Genomic DNA, 18,555 nt, shown 5'->3' with positions numbered 1-18,555 from the left:
TGGGTCCTGATAGGTGGGTCTATTTTGACCTGTATGGAAGTTCCTATTGGAATAAGTCTCTGTCTTACTGGACATTTATCTTAGGGGTTTGAGGTAACGAAAAGAAAAGGCTTATCACCTTTGTGGATGGTAGAGAACTTTTAGAAAGTATCAAAAATATGTGCCTAAGTGATTGAGCCCAAATTCATAGATGAGTATGTAATCTGTAAAACAAAGGCACTGACCACTCTGCAGTATAGTTTTCTGGATAATAAAGCAGTCTCTGGGGCTAGAGTTCCTGGCTGTAAAGCTCAACTCCACTCCTACTGGTTGTACAATGTGGGATAAGTTACCTAACTTAACTTTACTCATTTACTAAACGGGGCCAGAAGTAATACATACTTTAGAGAATCATTGTATCAATTAAGGTTATACCTGTAAAGTGCTTATAACCATATTTGAAATAAAGAAATCCCAGCAAATACTATTTATAATTATCATTACCACCGTGTATTAGTATGAGTATGGGGAATGTTCCATGCAATTATCAATGACAAAATTTTAAAATGTGAACTAAATGACAGACCAGAACATGTTTAGAGCTGAGTTCTGAAATAGATGAAGGTATTCAAGATGCTAACATAAAGGGTTAACCAACAGATTTAGGGTCCACTAATTTGGGGGGGGGGACAAAAAGATGACTACATCCAGGAGTTGAGGGTTTTCTACTTAAAAAGGACTGAAGTGAGATTAAATGTGGCCCATGTACTCTTGAGAAGAACTATTACTAATGAGTGGAAGCTAGATACTCAAAAGAAGGAAGAACTTTCAATGACAGCTGTCCAAAACTGCCTCAAAATAATAAGTTCTCTGACACTCAAGTCATCCACGCAGACTGACATCTAAGTGGAGTCTCGAACATCCAATATATAGATGGTCTTTTGATTTTTATAGCTGCCTTCCACCAAGATTCTACAGCCCTTCAGTGAATGAGCTGTGAACAAGAAAAAAGAAAAAAAGGTTTGATTGATTTGACCAGGACTTTCCTCATTAATTTCCAAAGGTTGACTTTACATGTCACTGGGTTGCCCTGTGGTAGGAGTTGAGGTTCCCAGCCTTACCATCATCTCTTAGTCATGTATAATTATTTCCCTTTCCTCAGTCCTTCACTGGTATCTGCTTCCAAACCATCACAACCACAGCAATTATGCTGATAATAGCCCCAGTAGAAATTATGATCACTGAGCACAGATTGGTGTGAATGCACATGAAATATGTGTACACACTATGCTCGGTGCTTCACACATATTCCCTAATTTAATTTTCACAAAAACTTTGGGTGACTTCTATTATCATCACTAATTTGACTTTAGAGCAAGCTCATTCATATGATATGGTTAAGGGCATTGGAGTTGAGAGGTAAATGCTGCCACCATGGCCCCTGCTACCATCTCTTAGGATATGGTGACATGAAAACAGAAATAAACTCCCTGAGAAAAGGCTGGTGATTCTGTGGTTAAGCACCCTGTAGGAGGGGGCCTCTCACTATCACTTTATAGAAAAGGTCATTCAATCAAGTAAAAACGTCCTTCTGGGGACTGAACACAATTACCTATTTCTTCCAACTTGCCATTCATTCATTGATCCTTGTGAGAAGGTAGTTTTTGCTTGATTTCCCATTTTGACTGAGCAAATTGATATTGCTCAACCTGTTAATGGAGGGATGATTTTCATTATGAGATCAGAGAGAGGAGTATAAACGCCAGGCAGAGGAGTACTTTCATCTTGAGATGTGCTACACATCTTTTCTCTTGAATTCAGCTCAATATTTTTTTTGTGATGTTGGAATTATTTGACTTGAATGCCCCAGACTTACTATGACTTTTCAGTCTGATTTTGGGATTCTCTTATTTAGCTTTACATTTTTTTCCTCTTCAAGATAAATACAGTGGAACTCATTGCTTTCTAAAAATGTCACTTATTTACAGCAAATGTAATCTACCACAACATTCCCACTGAGACAAAATCTCTTATGTCTTCAAATGCCTTAAAGGAGATAAAACAAAACAAAACAAAACAAAACAAAAAAAAAACTAGTCCTTGTACACATCTACCTACAGGGATAAAACAATCATTGAGCTAATTAATTAGCTAATGTTTTTAAAAATTGTTTTACAAATGCAGAAATGATTATTCCGTTATTGTTATGGTGCCTCTGTAACCTTGGGCTCCACACCCCATGTGGATGTGTGCCACGGCTAGTTTCTGCAGAGATTGCAAGGGGTAGATAGATATAGGCATATTTGCCAGTTCAAAAATCAATGAAGGTTTTCTCTGATAAGCAGATGCTGATCCATAGTGGGGGTGGGGCAGGAAAAGTGAAGGAACTTTGGATTGTGCAGAGGGGAGTGAGGGGAGGGATGAGGATGTGGGGACGGGAAGGACAGTGAAATGAGACAGATATTGGTTACACTACTGGAGTGACTCTACACCATGTAGAGCCAGAGGATGAGAAGTTGTGCCCCATTTGTGTACCCTGTGTCAAAATGCATTCTACTGTCCTGTATAACTAATTAGAACAAATTAAAAAAAGAAATAGAAGTGAGACCAGTAGAATAGAAGAAGGGGATGGGGGGGGAGGGGAGGGAAAAGGGAGGTACTGGGGAATGAAATTGATCAAATTATACTGTCTTATTGAATGCACCTATGAATATATTATAACAAATCCCACTGTTGTGTATAATTAAAATGCACAAATTAAAAGGGGAAAAAAACGAAAGAAAAAAAAATCAGTGAAGGTGCAGCACAAGGTGCAGCAACATTCCACACCAATTATCAACCAATAAGATTCCCCTCCTTCCCTTTCCCTCAGTTGTGCCCTCAGCAGCCAATATCAGCATATGGTCTAATTAATACTATGTGCAGGAAATAGAAACTGTTCATCTTAGCCTTGCTGAACAAGTCCCTCTCCACTTCCCTAGAGTTATCTTTGGAAATACTCATTGGTACCCTCTTTCCTCCTGGCTTCTAGGACTATTTCTTTTCTTCCTCTCGGCAAGTAAATAGTACCCACTAGCCCCCACACCACCCCCGCTTTTTATGGTAGGGGGAGTGTTTTGGGGATTTACCCTCTTTGATGGCTCCCTCTGTCTTTGGTTATCTTTGGTCTTCACTTCTGTTCTACCCCTCAACTAGACACAGACTCAAAATCATCTCCTTCACCCTGTTTCCTATTCACTTTGCACCTTGGCTCATTCCTGACTCAATAAAAAAAACTTCTTGGGAGAGCTGTATGTACCACTTCTCTCATCTTCACCTCATGATTACTTCTTGACCCTTGACCCTTGACCCTTGACCCTCTACATCTGCAAACTCTGAACTTCAGTAGCCATCATAGTTGAGTAGAATTTCTTTCTGTTTTTTTTTCCTTGCCTAAGTTAGAAGCACTGTATTATAGCGTCTTACAGCCCTCAGTTCACAACTTCATCATGTAATTGTCATTATAGTCTACCGTGTGTGTGTATGTGTGTGTGTGTGTATTTAGTTGTAGTTGGACACAACACCTTTATTTTATGTATTTTTATGTGGTGCTAAGGATGGAACCCAGTGCCTTGCACATGCTAGGCAAGCGCTCCACTGCTGAGCCACAACCCCAGCCCATCTACCTTGTATTTTAATGATCTGTGCTTGCGTGTCTCCAAAATAAACTGATCTTCTAGAAGGCAGGGATAAGGATTTACATGGATCAAATAGTTCCTCTAGAATTAAACATATGTCCTGCTCATGATTGAATTGAAAATATTCTTTAGAAAACTAATAAATATCAGTGACCTTCAGTTGTAGAAGTGTTGCCCTGGAGTTCCATTTTCTGTTTATGTTCATTTTCTCAACAGCACGCCACTCAATCACTTTCTCTGGTGCAGTGAATATTCATGGAATGCCTGCTCTGTCGAAAGATCAGTCATACATGTTGGAGCATGTGCTAAATGACTATAGGTACAGGGTCTCTAAGTTAATGGAATCTGCCTTCTGTTGAAGGAGACTCAAAATAAATGTGAAAACAACTCATTAAGATATTCTCAGAAAATGACAAGTGGTGTGAAGGAAATGAGAGAATAATGGAGGGTGATTGGCTCCATTCAACTGGGCGTTCAGGGAAAGACGGTGCAGGGATTATGATGTTGAGAGCTATAATGACAGAAGGAGTCGGCCACACAGAGCTCTGGGAAGAGGCCATTCCAATCAGAGGAAGCTACAGGGAAAAGAAGAGACCCAAAGCAACTGACAACTTGGCACATTCAAGAAAAGTCAAGGAGATCACATGGTGGTGGCCCTGCAGGAGAGGTGGAGAGAGGAACAAAATGTCTGTGACTAGATAATGTTGCAGGCCAGGCAATGTCAACTGATGAACTCTCTCTCTCTCCATCTCAGAGTCCCCAGCCCCTGTTTATCCCATATCATTGATGATTTTTCTATCTCCCTTTCTCCTAGAGAGCAAGATGGCCTTCTGTGTTTCATCCACACTTGCCATCTCTTCCTCTTTCTCTCACCTCCTGAACTTTACTATTCAATTTTATTTATATATATATATATATATATATATATATATATATATATATATATATATATATATAAGTTTTTCTCTTTTTAATCTTTTCAATTGTGGCAAAAAACATATTACATGAAATCTATCCCCCTAACAATTTTGCAAGTGTATAATAGAACTGTTAACTATCTGGACCTTGTACAGCAGACCCATAGAATTTTTCTCTTGCACCTTTGACCTTTGCCTTCCATGTGCTGTTTCTACTGTTCCCTTGTTAAATCTCCTCCTTTGACCTGTGCCTTCTTGAACTGGGAAGAAAAATAGTGCCTCTTTCCAGGATATGGTAGAGAAAGAAGAAAAATAAGATGGTTATGAAGTTTGAGAAAAGAAATATGAGAAAACCAGCATAGACTGGTTTAGGTCCTTTCTAGAAGAAAGGTTGGGCAGGTGCTAAGAGGGCAGCATGGGGCGTGGCCATCTGTGATCTAGATTCTGCCATCATTACCTCTTCACTCTAGTGGGAAACCCTGGAGTGAGCTTTGATTTTCCCTAAGAGTGGCTATCACTGGTAAAATCCCACTGGCAATTCCCTTGTTAGGTCCCCATTCCTTTTCTGTTCTTTCCTTTCTGGGCTTTCATGCCCGCCTCTGCCTCTCCTTGCCCATGGTGGTGTAACAATGGGTGCTCCTCCTCCTTCTCTCCACCTTTCTCTACATTCTGCATTCGGTCCCACCTGGCTGTTGGCGCTGTTCTTTGGGGGATAACCTGTGTCCACTGGGCTTGTCTTCCTTCTTCAGCCTCCTAGCTAAGGTCCTTTATAGTTTGGCTTCCATTTTTCTGCCATTTCCCTATAGATTCTTCCTATAATGGATCAGACTCACCATTCCACATTATTCTAATACTGTGTTTCAAATCCTTGCTTCTAAAATCTGTTTCTTTGGTTTTTGTAGCCAAGGATTTCTCCTTTTCTCTCTTCTATCTCTTTCCCTCTCTCCCAGGACATATCTCCTGGCCCCTCTGCTTGACTGGTCACTGCATTAGCAGTGGTCTTTTCTCACTTCTGAATTACAAGCACATTTATATAAGGTGTGTGTGTGTGTGTGTGTGTGTTTTCAGACTTTAGAGGTAGACACTCAGGGTCAAATTTAAGTTTTGCTGCTTCTTATGAAACTTTCTTCATCTACAGTATAGGCCATCTTGATAGTATCTACTACACAAAGTTGTTAGGAAGATCAGATAGAGATGATGTAACAAACTGTCACCTGAGTCTGGCACATACTGAGTGCTCAGTACATATTAGCAATGTTGTCATTCATTTGGTCCTTACAATGTCCTGTTGTCACTCATTAGCTTTTCGGCCATATTATAATCTCTTTGAAGGCAGAGAAGTTTTTGCAGTTCTAACAGTGTCATATATGCTATAGGTTTATTATAGGGTGGAAAGCAACTTATTTTCCTCAAACAAATCTCCTGACTTAACTGTAAGGAGGCTACTATTTCTCTATATTATATTTTGACCACAATTAAAATGATCCCATCTGCCACATGAGAATAATGTCATCTTATAGACTTTTATGAGACTTTTTAATAGACACAGTAAAAACTTCTCATTCATGAATAAATAAAATATATATGCATACATGAAATATGAATGCCGTGATTTCACATCTTTTAAATTCCTAGTAATCAAATGGGTTGTGATGAAGATTATTTTTCTTAACACAACTTTTCTTCATATATATTTGTGTAATAGTTCTTATGGGTGGTGCTTAAAATGCTAAAGGCAGCAAAACTCCGCTGTAAAATTGAATATTGGCTTTATGATCACCAGTGTCCCACTCCAGTTGAAAATTTTTAGGAAATTTAGATTATTTTACGGTGTCTCACGATTACTAAATTACATTTAAATGACTGATTAAAATACCTTTAAAATGAACTTCTGGTATGTTATAGGCATTGTGTTTGGAATGCAAAATGAACTGGGCAGTTTTTTCCCTGGAAGGTCCTAGAGTTCAGGGGTTGGTTGGCTACTTTTTATATCAATGGTCAGGTTAACAGTTCTCAACTGGGGACAAGTTTGACTCCAGGGAACATTAAACAATGTCTGCAGACTCTTTTGGTTATTAAAACTGAAACGGGGTGTAATTAGAAGGGAGTAAAGGGACAGTGAGTGGCAGAGGGTAGGAGGCATTGATGGCATCTGGTGGGTAGACGCCAGGTGTTCTAGTCAGCTTTTTGCTGCTATGACTAAGATAGCCGACCAGCTCAATGGTAGAGAAGGAAAAGTTTATTTGGGGTTCACATTTTTAGAGTCTCAGTCCATTAAACAGCAGGCTCCATTTCTCAGGGCTTGAGGTGAAGCAGAACATCATGGTGAAGGGAAGCAACTTACATGATGATCAGAAAGCAGAGAGGTCTCCACTAGCCAAATACAAATATATACCCCAAAGTCATGCACTCCATGCCCCACCTCCTCCAGCCACACCCACCTGCCTTTAGTTACCACTCAATTAAGCCCATCAGGGGATTAATTCACTGATTGGGTTCAGGCTCTCAAAACCCAATCATTTTTCCTCTAAACCTTCTTGAATTTTCTTACACATAAGCTTTTCAGGGATACCTCACATCGAAGCCATAACCCCATGCATGTTGATGCATAGTACTTCCTACAGTACACAGGACAGCCCCTCTATGACAAAGGATTATTTACTCCCAAATCACAATAGTACTGAAGTTGAGAAACTCTGCACAAGACAGCAAATAATTTTGATTTTGTGGGCTGCATGGTCTATATCACAACTGCCAATGTCTGCTCTTGTAGCATTAAAGCAGCCATAGATAGCACATGAACAAATGGGTATATTGGTGGTTTAGTCAGCTTTTTTCACCCTCTGACCTAAAGTCCTGACAAGAACAATTTAGAGGAGGAGAAATTTATTTGGCTCACAGTTGCAGAGGTCTCCGTTCATAGATGGCTGACTTCACTGCTCAGAGGCCGAGGTGAGGCAGAACATCATAGCAGAAGTGTGTGGAGGAGGAAAGCCGCTCAGGACATGGCAATCAGGAAGCAGAAATAGCTACGCGCAACAGGGACAAAATGTAAAACCCAAAGGCCTACCCCACTACCCACACCCTACCAGCCTATGTTTCCCACCCTCTTAATTCATATCAGTGGGTTATTGCACTGATTAGGATAAGGCTCTCGTAACCCAATCATTTCACCTCCAAACTTTCTTGCGTTGCCTTAAATAAGCTTTTTGGGGACATCTCATATCTAAATCATAACATTCTCTTTTCTGATAAAACTTTATTTATAAGAGCAGGGAGTGGACTAGGGACAGTGGTGCACACCTGTAATCCTACCTACTCGGGAAACTGAGCCACGAGGTTTGCAAGTTCCAGGCCAGCCTCAGCAGCTCATTGAGACCCTGTCTCAAAATAATAAAGGGTTGGAGATGAAGTTTAATGGACCTCTGGATTCAATTCCCAGTAACTAAAAAAAAAAAAAAAAAAAAAAAAAAAAGTCAGGAAAATGGGCTGCATTTGACCCAGGGTGTAATTTGTTGATTCTTGCTCTAATTGAGATGGCAAGGAAAATCTGATAATTGCAATACAATATGTTATGCTGTATATATAAGTGTATGGGAGAGGGTGGGCATAGAGCTTGGTATACAATATATAATTTACATTTGATATAGAAAATATATAGGTATATACACGTTTTCACAAGTTTATACCTGAGGCCTCAGATATGGACATTAAGCATTATCTGAGATGTTAGAAATTGTTTACTAAAGGAGAAAGAGCCTTAACAAAACTTTTATTATTTATGTGTTTGTAAGAATGAGGAGCTAGGCAAATATAACAATTCCAGAGAGAAAGAATAACAATAGAAAAGACAACAAAAATGTGAAATTGCATGGTAAGTATGAACAACTGGTAATAAAATAAGGGGTGTTGGAGTGGATGGTGGTGATAGCCCCTAGCATTTATTAAGTTCTTATATATGCCAAAACCCTTCTAAGTATTTTCTGTGTGCTAACATGTTTCATAGAAACAGAGCTCAGTGTTGCTGGAGTGACATTATGTAAGGTTGGAGATATGTGTGTGCACAGGAGCTAGTGCTTTATAGTGTAAAAGTGGGGCAAAACTGGGGATGAGAAGCCCAACCTAGAAGTAATTAGTAAGACTTTTCAGCTGACTGAGGTAGGGGTAGGGAGATGCCCCCAGTTTTTTGTTTGGGTGACATAAATTGAATGCAGAGATGCTGGAGGAGAGGCAGGTTTACTGGGGAAATGGCTATTTTGGATCTGTTGAGTTGGAATTATCTGTGTTTCCTGGGAATCAGGTTTAGGTTTAAATAGTTGGAGCTGTAACTGTCACCAGAATAAAAAGAATATAGTTTAATTAAATGAAATCAGGCATGAAAGAATCAGAAGAATAATGATTTTAAAAATTTAAAAGATTTTGAGAGTAACTTATATTTCAAGAAGTGGACAAATGAGTGAAAGAATACCCAGACCAAGTGATATCATGGATGCTAAGAGAATACTAAGCTTCTGGGTGGGTGGTGCTGTCAACAGGGTTTGGTGTGAAAAAGGACAGGTAAGCTGAGAACTCTGAGTACCATTACAGCTAATTCAGAGGTCATGGGTATTCATTCTCATTTGCTTCTGAATCAAAAAGTCTTCATCATTTTGAAATTCAGAGACAAAAGAGCCAGTAGATGTGGAGAAGCTAAAAATAAAAGAAACATGAATGTCGAAACAACATGCCTTGGGATAATTTCCAAACATTTCTTATGTATTCATTAAATAAAGTACATATAAGAAGTCTTGCTAAGGGTTACTTTGAGTTGCTCTAAATTTTTAAAGATGCATTTCTTTATGCAATATTTCTATAATTCATATTTTGATGTATATTCCTCTTTTCTCTAATTGATTATTATTAAAATTTACTGATGTTGGGCTGGGGTTGTGGCTCAGTGGTAGAGCGCTCGCCTAGCATGTTTGAGGCCCTGGGTTCAATCCTCAGCACCACATAAAAATAAATAAAATAAAGGTTTAAAAAATGTACTAATGTTATGAATTTCAATAATTTAAAAGTCACAGTTGAAGATCGATGAAACTACAGGGATATGATTATGTGTTTAGCCAAGGAAACACAAACCTCCTAGATTTGTAACTTTAAGATACCAAAGAATATATAGATGACAATGTCAATTCAGTTGTGTTCAATTTAATTGAAGGCATTTGTGGAAGGCCATGGCTTTTTAGCAGTCATATGGCAGGATTTTTTTTTTCCTTTCAAAGCTTGCCATCATACCTTTTTTGTGTCTTTATTGCACAAAGGGTTTTAGCAGCTAAAGATGTAGTTGGTGAGAAAATATTTACATATACAAAGCACTTGCATAATCTAATCATGAAGAAAAATAACAAAATGCTAACATCATTTGGTAGAATCAGTGACGTAAAACAATTCATGCTAAAGACTTGCAGGAAGGGAAAGACTACCATGAATTGGAATATTGTGAGCATCTCCATCTAATATTTCTGCCTAAATGTTCTCCAGAAAGAACTCAACCAAATGACTCTTAACAGGAATACAAATGCAAGTGATGAAGAACCAAGGAACAGTCAAAGACATCAAAGGATTCTCTGTGCCTTAAAGACAGACTGTATCTTATTTACCTTTGTATCCTGGGGGCCAGCCACCATACCTACCATTTATTAAGTGCACACAGTCAATGCTGAGTCTGTCATGTCTAGCCATTGAATTAACACAGCTAAGGCAGATTGGACACGTTCTGTGTGGTTGATAATGATGTAATAAGTAAGGGAATCATGGTCTAAGAGAAATTTTCTCCCAAGAACAAGGACTGGAGGTGGAAACGTTTCTTGCTAGAAAAAAGACTGAGTGTTCAATGCATTTGGTGGTGGTGGTGGTGGGGGGGATTGGCCACACCCACTGGGCTCCTCCCTCTACTAGAAAAGTATTGATTCATGGAAACAAGTTTCCTGTGTGAAGGAAGGAGCCAATTCTGGCTTCAGAAGGACAAAGTAGCCAATGCTTCTACCATTGTAATTTCTTAATGAAAGGAATTTAAGGTTAAGAGAAAGCTTAGAAGAAAATAAAAATAAAAATAAAATCTATAAAACCAGTTCTCCTGTTTATCATAACAGAAATTTCATGAAAATAGCTTTGAGAGTGACTGCTCTGTGATTTTTGCTAGCTTTTAGTCTCTACAGGCAAAAAGCATTTCTGAAAGAGGTTTGAAAATTGTGGACTCTAGTAACACTGCTAGTTGTCAGGTTTTTCTCTAATGAATGGCTTATCAGTAAATGTGCTCAGTGGTTAATTACCACATCAGGGCATATTGGCATAAAGTGTAGTAGAATGCCCATTATCCTTATGCAAATTTGAATGTACTGCAGGTTAAATCCTGTGACCTGAAATCTAAGTCACCTGTCATAAATTAACAGCTCCAGGTGCTAGCCCTGCTGGGATTGGTGGTGGCAAAGGAACCCACAAGTAGAGACAATGAATGAAACCTGGATGGGTGAGGCTCATGCTTTGGAATGTCTCACAGAGGCCAGTGGAGCTGATCATGCTGCAGGGGCCATTTGGTGTTTCTGTTTTGTTTTGATTTTGTTTCACTTTACAGGGCCCCAAGGCAGTCCAATGGTTCAAGCCCCAGGAGGGGCCTGGGCACTTGGAGTTTATAGGTAGATCTGCACATGGTTCCAAGAGACATGTCAAGCCAGGGGTGTAGGTATCTAGATAAAGATCCATATTCCCAGTGTCTTAGTTAAGGCTGCTCTAACAGAATACCAAAGATCAGGCAACTTAGGCAGCAAACATTTATTTCTCATGGTTCTGGAAGCTGGAAGGTCCAAGATGACAGTACCAGTAGATCTGGTCCAGTGAGGGCCCATTTACCGGTTTACTGATGGCTTCCTTCTTGTATCCTTCCATGACAAAAGATAGAGGCCATCTCTTTTGTGTATTAGTGGCACTAATCCCACTAACAAGGATTCTATGACCTAATTCTCTCTCAAAAGTTCCACTTTTAAAAAATCATCACATTGAGGATCAAGACTTCAGTATATGAATTTGAGGGGGGACACACACATTCAGTCTGTAACACCAAAGAAAGCTTGCTGTGGTCCAGGACTGAAGTTCACGGTTGTCTCTGGTCTTTTGAATGAAGTGAAACTCTAAAGCAGTGCATTCATGACAATTATTCAAAGCTCAGGATTGTGGAGGGCCCTGTGACAGAGCATAGTGGCTGTGACCCAGTGGCCACATGGGAGCCTGTAGCTCATGAGTGCCTCTAGGTTTGCAGACTTATTTCCTATCAGAAACTGGGGCAGATGTAGTTCAAGAGCCTCCTTTCTCTTTCAGGATTGGCTCATGAATGAGGGAATTCAGAGCCTTCAGGGTCTCTGAAATCAAACTCTGTTGACTTAAGGTTAAAACAAAGCAGGGGCTGGACTTATATAGTCAAAGCCTCTCTCAAGTACATTTGATTATAAAGGGAGGTTAGTGTTTGATGTTTAGGGACATCTAATACATTGTAGACATAGATTGTTTTTTCTGCAAGCAATGGAGGAACTGTCTTAATCCACGGAGCCCTGGCTAATGTACCCTATTCCAAACACATTAAAATCTAAAATAAAAAATGAGAGACCCTCAGCATTATTTCAGTTGTATCTTTAAATGAATTATTGGTGCTCATAAGGGAAAATAGAGTCTTTTATGCTTAGGGCATGATTCCAGGTAGTTTTGGTGGAGATTAACATTTCTTACCACATCGTGAGTGTTTATGTGGCTGGGGAAAAATAAGCTGTGGTTCCATTGCTGATCCATTAGTAGTGTGTGTGGTGGATAAAAGTTCCTTAATTGGCCCACAGGGTATAAACTGCTCAGTATTTATAGACTCTCAGTGGAAGGAGGCTGGAGAGGCAAGTGACTTGTCAGCCCTACACTGGTGACTTTTATGTCTTCCAGGTCACATTAAAATGGTTTACTTAAATCAGGATATAAGTTGTCCTTTTTGTCTCAATTCAGTGTCTTAGTTGGAAGTATCCATAGATACATGACCCAATCTTCATATTTTTCCATTACAAAGGAGGAGAAGACTATCTGTATTTACGGGTAGTACACACTGCTTTAAATGTCAGATGGAGTGCAAGAATGATGGAACTAGAGAAGCAAGAAGAAGGTAGCAGCGTGTTTGCTCTTAGCACAGTAGGTGTTTAGTGTAGGAGAATGAACATTTAGAGTGCTGGCCAAGTTGGTGGCACCTGGCTGGGGAGAAGCACTTATGCATTAGATAGGATGTTCTGGACCAAATGTGACTTTGAAGTCTTGCTGGTCTCCTTGTACTGTGAACTGACTTACAGCCCAGAGGAGAGTCAGATCAAGAAGATTGCTTCCCTGACCTCACCTTCTTTATCACTTGGCCATCTAGGCAAGAATTCTCTCATCTAGGAGAGAATTCCTCACTTAAGAATGAGTCCGGGATCATCTTATAGCAATCAAACTTGAGAAGAGGGGTAAAGGGCTGAGAGGCATCTGTCTGTTTCTCGATATGAAAGCCAGAGACAGAACTGGTTCTCCTGAGAGCCTATCACATACAAATAAACCAAGGGAAAGAGAACTAGCAAGAGAGTCAAATGTGGAGATCCAGGGGAGTTCCCAGCCCAGCACATTCCATTTATCACATCTTTATCTTTTGGAAAGCTTTCAGCACCTCTAGGGTAGCTCCCTTGGATCCTTGATGATTTAATTTTGCCCTAAGCTAATTTTAGCACTTGGGATAGGGTGAGAAAGGAAGCTTTGAGTTATCTATAGGGAAATGATAAGAGCAAATAAGTTTTATTATCGTGCCAGCTCAGATAGATTGGTAATGTTGATAAAGATGCTGGTATTATAGAAAACAGCTATTTTGCAGTTGCCCCGTAGCTTCCTAGTTCATGTGCTAATATCCAACTCTATATGTGTATGTCTGCAGCAGTATGTCTGACACTTGGAGTGCTTAGCATTTATGTAAATGACATCATACTGTACAAATCTTTGTCCAATTTATTTTTTTAACAGAACATTTTCAAGAATTATCTATGTGGATTCAAGCTGATTTCATTCATTCCTATTAACTGTTACGTAGTGGTCTGTATTTTAGTTATTCTTGCCTCTTCTGTTGTTGCTAGACATTCATGTTGTTTTCAGTATTATAGTTAAGGCTATAGCAAACACCATTATATGTTTTACAGTCACATTTGTGCCAGAGTTTGTCTAGGACATATAACTAGAAGTGAAATTCTCTGAAGAGTCATAAGCTGGATGTAGCTTTAACTTTACCAGATACAGGCAAATTGTTATCCAAAGCTGTGTATGAATTTACCTTCCTACCAATCATATATATTCCCATTTCCTTTCAACCTTGACAATTTTTGGTATTGCCAGTAAACAAGATAATATAGTATAAACCAACCCAATATGGTGTAAATGAGATTTACTCTGTAAAACATATGCCCCCAATCCTTCCCCACTTCAAGTTCCTTTTTCTTGCTGAAAATCAAGAAACCTCAAGAGGGTATAAATCTCACATTTCCTGCCTCATTTCTTATTCTATTAATCCCCTTGAGAAGCCTCCTATTCAGGTGTCAGTTTGGAGCTGGACTCTTCTTTATCAGTAGCAATTTGCTGTCATTTCACTTAAAATAGCTGTACTTCTTCCAGTCCTCACAGAACTTTGTTACCCAGCCCCAGTATTTCACAAATATTCTTTTTTTCAGAAACGTCAGGGTATATGGGAAGATCACAGGCCCAAATTCTCATGCAGAAAATAAAGCAAAACACAACCAAATACCCAAAGCATAGATGGTAACTGCAGCGAGCTGAAAACAAAGGTACCAAACTACTGCAAGAGGCTGTTTCCATAGAAAACCCTGTTCCCAAACACTTTCACTCCCCACATTCTGGAGTGGTGACGTGAAGAAAGGAAAGCTTGTATTCTCCCTACAGCCTCAGATGAGTGATGAACACTCAAATCAGTCCGACCAACAGTTCTTATCTTTTTCTGTCATGGAAAGGCACAAAGTTTTGTTTCATGATCTTGGTGGACCATTTGGGTGACCTACTCTTTTATAGCTATTACTGTGATCCTTTTGTATGTAAGTCTTTTTCTTACATTTTTTGGTAATAGTTAAAAAAACCATTTATTTTGATTGGTGTATGACTTTTTTTTAAAAAAAAGATAAATTAACATCATGCAGTTTAGCCTGATATCTAATAGTGTGACAGATTGCTCTTAATTAATTTCAATTCAATAACTAGAATAAGTTAGCAATGCATAGGCAACAATTAAAAATTTCAGGATAAGTACAGTGATATTTTTCTGCCAAGATTAGTGTCAGTTTTGTTTTTCTCCTTTGTGAGTAGTAAGTAAAATTTGATGCTACACCCTCCTTATAGGCAACCGGAAGAAATAATTTGACCAGGATAGAAACTTTGAGATCATCAAACTATTCAGCTTGAATAAACAACTTTCAATGATTAATTGATTAAATATGTATGAACTACTCTGTTATATCAGATACTGTGCTAAGCATCAGAGATAACATAATGATCAGGTAGAAGGTATTCCTCTCCTGGTTCAAATCTGAGGTATCATTTACACCAGTATTTGAGTTAATATAGTGTTTGAGAACATGAGATTACATTTCTAAATGGAAGAGTCCCTATTTCTCTATGATTTTGACATGTTACTTGAAAAGCAAAGAATGATTAATCTTTAACCTAAGATTTTGCATATAAAACCATATATATTCTTTTATTAAGTTCTAAACATTTGGACTGTGATAATAATTTTTATTAGAAATATAATTTGCATTCAATGACTGAAAGAGGACTATGATAATAAGGACCCAGAAGCACACAGAAAGAAATCATAGTATAGAGATGGCATTTATTAAATGCAAGTGTATAAGAGAAGTTGAAGCCAAAACTGAAGATTCTCTTAAGTTTTATATCATAAGTATTTAATTTTTATGAGAAAATTTCATTTTTTTCTGTAAATAACATTATAAAACTGAAAAGACATGTTTCTCCCCTGGTAATTCTCTCATTGCATCTTTATTTTGACTCAATCCAGTTTAGCCAGCATGTAGTAAGCATGTATTAAGTGTTAAATACTGTCCTAGCCATAAGGGTACAAAATGAACCTGGCATGGTTCCTTTCTTCTAGGGGACCCACAGATCAGTGAGAAACATTGGCAAGTAGGTTGAAAATAATTATAGTGATTCCATGAAGTATAAAAGGTTCTGTTAGAAAGATGTTGTTATATGAATAATGAGAGATTATGAGAGATTTCTGGTTAGGATGGACAAACCTGTATCAGAATGGCTCCTAAGAATAACTAGAAAAGCAGGAAAGGCACAAAAACCATCAACCTGAAGCCACCAGAGGTAATCCAAGTCAGAGAAGACTCAAAGCCAAGGTCCTGAGAAAAGAAAAGGGAAGCTGAAAAAAGTGAGATTGAAACTCTGCATATATTGTCTCTGTAAGATGTTTTCCAAGAGGTTAAGCAGAAAGTGGTCAAAGTTCTGAGAGCTTGAGCAGAACATTCTATAATTGGGGAAACAATGGTTGAATCCAGGTCTATCTAAGGAGAAAAAATACCCAGGTTTTCATTTGTGAAATCCACCCCCCCCCCCTACACACACACACACAACATCCCACAAATAATGAAACAGCTTTGAATTAATTCAGCTTGGGGATGGATTAAAATAGTCTACCACTTGCTGTAAAGCAAGTAATATTGAAGTTCTCAAAGAAGAAGAAAACAGAAGTATAAGAAGGAATGAACAACAGTGGAATGTGTAAATCCTAATAATTATCAATAGTATAAAATTGGTATATTTAATAGATTTTCAAATATAAGGACTTTTTGTATGATGAAAATAACAGAAAATTTAGGAAGAAGGCAAATTGGAGATAAAGGATTCGAAGGACCTTGAAATGTCTGGAAAACGGTATATACAAGCTTTAATAAAGAAAAAGTTCAGAAGAAGGAATAGAAATTGATCAAAGAAGTTGAATTTGCAAAAATCTGCTTTGAAGGAGAACTCTTGGCCACATGAATTCACAGGTGAATTCTTCCAAACTCTTAAAGAGGACAGTAAGACGTTGGCATTACACTAGACACAGAGTCCAGATACAGACCCTTACTTTTATGGACACTTGATTTGTACCAAAAGTGATTCTACATGACAGGAAGTATAAATCTCTCAACATATGGTTCTTGGCCAATTTAATACTTTATGGGAAAAAAATGTTGACTTCTGCATCAGACCATGCATTTAAACTAAGTTAAAGTAAATTGCATATTTAAATGTGAAAGGCAACGCAGTAAAGTGTTTTTTTAAAAAAATAGAAATGAATGTCTTCGTGGACAAAAATTCTCAAATAAGGTACAAAAAATACTAACCACAAAAAAAAGGACTGAAGAATTGCAACTCTATTATAATTAAGTGCATTAAAGGACACACACTCAACACAATGAGAAGTAAGTTCCAGAGTAGGAGAAGATATTTGCAATAGACAAGAACGCTTCTAAAATCCATTAGAAAAAAATGATGATGTTTTAAAATTATAAATGCAAATTAGAACACAGTGTAATACCACTGTATACATGTTTACATGTTTACATCAAAAAGAATGACATCAAAAAGAATGACACACATTCAGAGTTAGGATAAGAAGTTACTGAAGCTCTCACACACTGGCATTGGCACAAGAATTATGTGAAAATTGGTACAGATATTTTGGAAAATATTCTGACAACTACTAAAGCTGATCTGAAGCAGATCTCACGATTCTACTTTCGGGAGCATGCCAACAGAAATGCATGCATATGCACATCATTCTATGTATACAAATATGTTTGTAAATGCACCACTTAAAATAATGCTAACCTGGAAACAACCCAAATGCCCGTGAGCAATAGACTAAATAAATAGATTGTGCCATAGTCACAAAATGGAATGTTATACAACAATAAAAATGAGTGAACTATGTACAACAATATAGGCAAATAATGTTGAATAAAATAATAATGCCAGATACAGAAGAATGTTTATTTTAGTTGTGTTAGTTAGCTTTTCTTTGCTATGACCAAAATATCTGACAAGAACCATGTAGAAGAGCAAATGTTTATTTGGGGCTCACAATTTCAGAGCTTTCAGTATATGGTAGGCCAATTCCATTGCTCTAGGCCCAAGATAAAGCAGAATATTATTATGGAAAGATGTGGTAGAAGAAATTCAGCTCATGTCATGGCAGCCAGGAAGAAGGAGAGATAAAAAGAAAGGGAAAAGTAAGAGAAAAACCAGGAACAGGATATAGTCCAGTCCAAGATATACCTCCAGTGACCCAACTCCTCTAGCCATACCCCACCTACCTACAGTTACCAGCTAGTAGTCCAATAATATTATTAGCCTGTCAAAAGGGGATTAATCCACTGATTAGGTTACAGCTCTCATAATCATTTCACCTCTGAACACTGCGACATTGGGGATCATGTTTCCAACATAGGAGCTTTTCAAGGAACACTTCATACTCAAAACATAACAATAGTTTCAGGCTAACTTAATTGTTAGAAGTGAGTTATCTCCAAGGAAGGAGGGTTGAGAGTAAGAGAAAAAGACAGAATTTTGGAGTGCTGGTGCTATTTTATTTTTTTGTATAGATTATGAATACATAAAAATTACTTGAGCCACTAACATCTTATTTCTGAACTTTTCAAGTGCATATTTCAATTTAATATGAAGTCATTTTTTAAAAACAACATGTCAGTCAAGAGGAATAAAAAACTATATATTTTGCTTGGGAAAGATTTGAATGAACTGGGATTTGAAAATTGGCCACAATTTTAGCAGACAGAAGAGATAGGTAAAGAATACCCCATTGAAAGCAATAGCTCCAGCCATAATTACAGAAATAACATTTGTGTTATTTTTAATAA

The 18,555-nt window shown here is 38.0% G+C and overlaps 1 protein-coding gene across 4 annotated transcripts in view; it reads left to right on the top strand.

Moving 5' to 3' along the window:
* Nucleotides 1-18,555, top strand: part of Nrxn3 (neurexin 3) — a 1,482,316-nt gene that overhangs the window by 393,257 nt on the left and 1,070,504 nt on the right. The window lies entirely within an intron of this gene.

This window comes from Marmota flaviventris, chromosome 2 (assembly GCF_047511675.1).
Source record: "Marmota flaviventris isolate mMarFla1 chromosome 2, mMarFla1.hap1, whole genome shotgun sequence".
Taxonomy (NCBI): domain Eukaryota; kingdom Metazoa; phylum Chordata; class Mammalia; order Rodentia; family Sciuridae; genus Marmota; species Marmota flaviventris.
The sequence above is the reverse complement of the archived record's forward strand: the minus strand, read 5'-3'. Positions and strand labels throughout refer to the sequence as shown.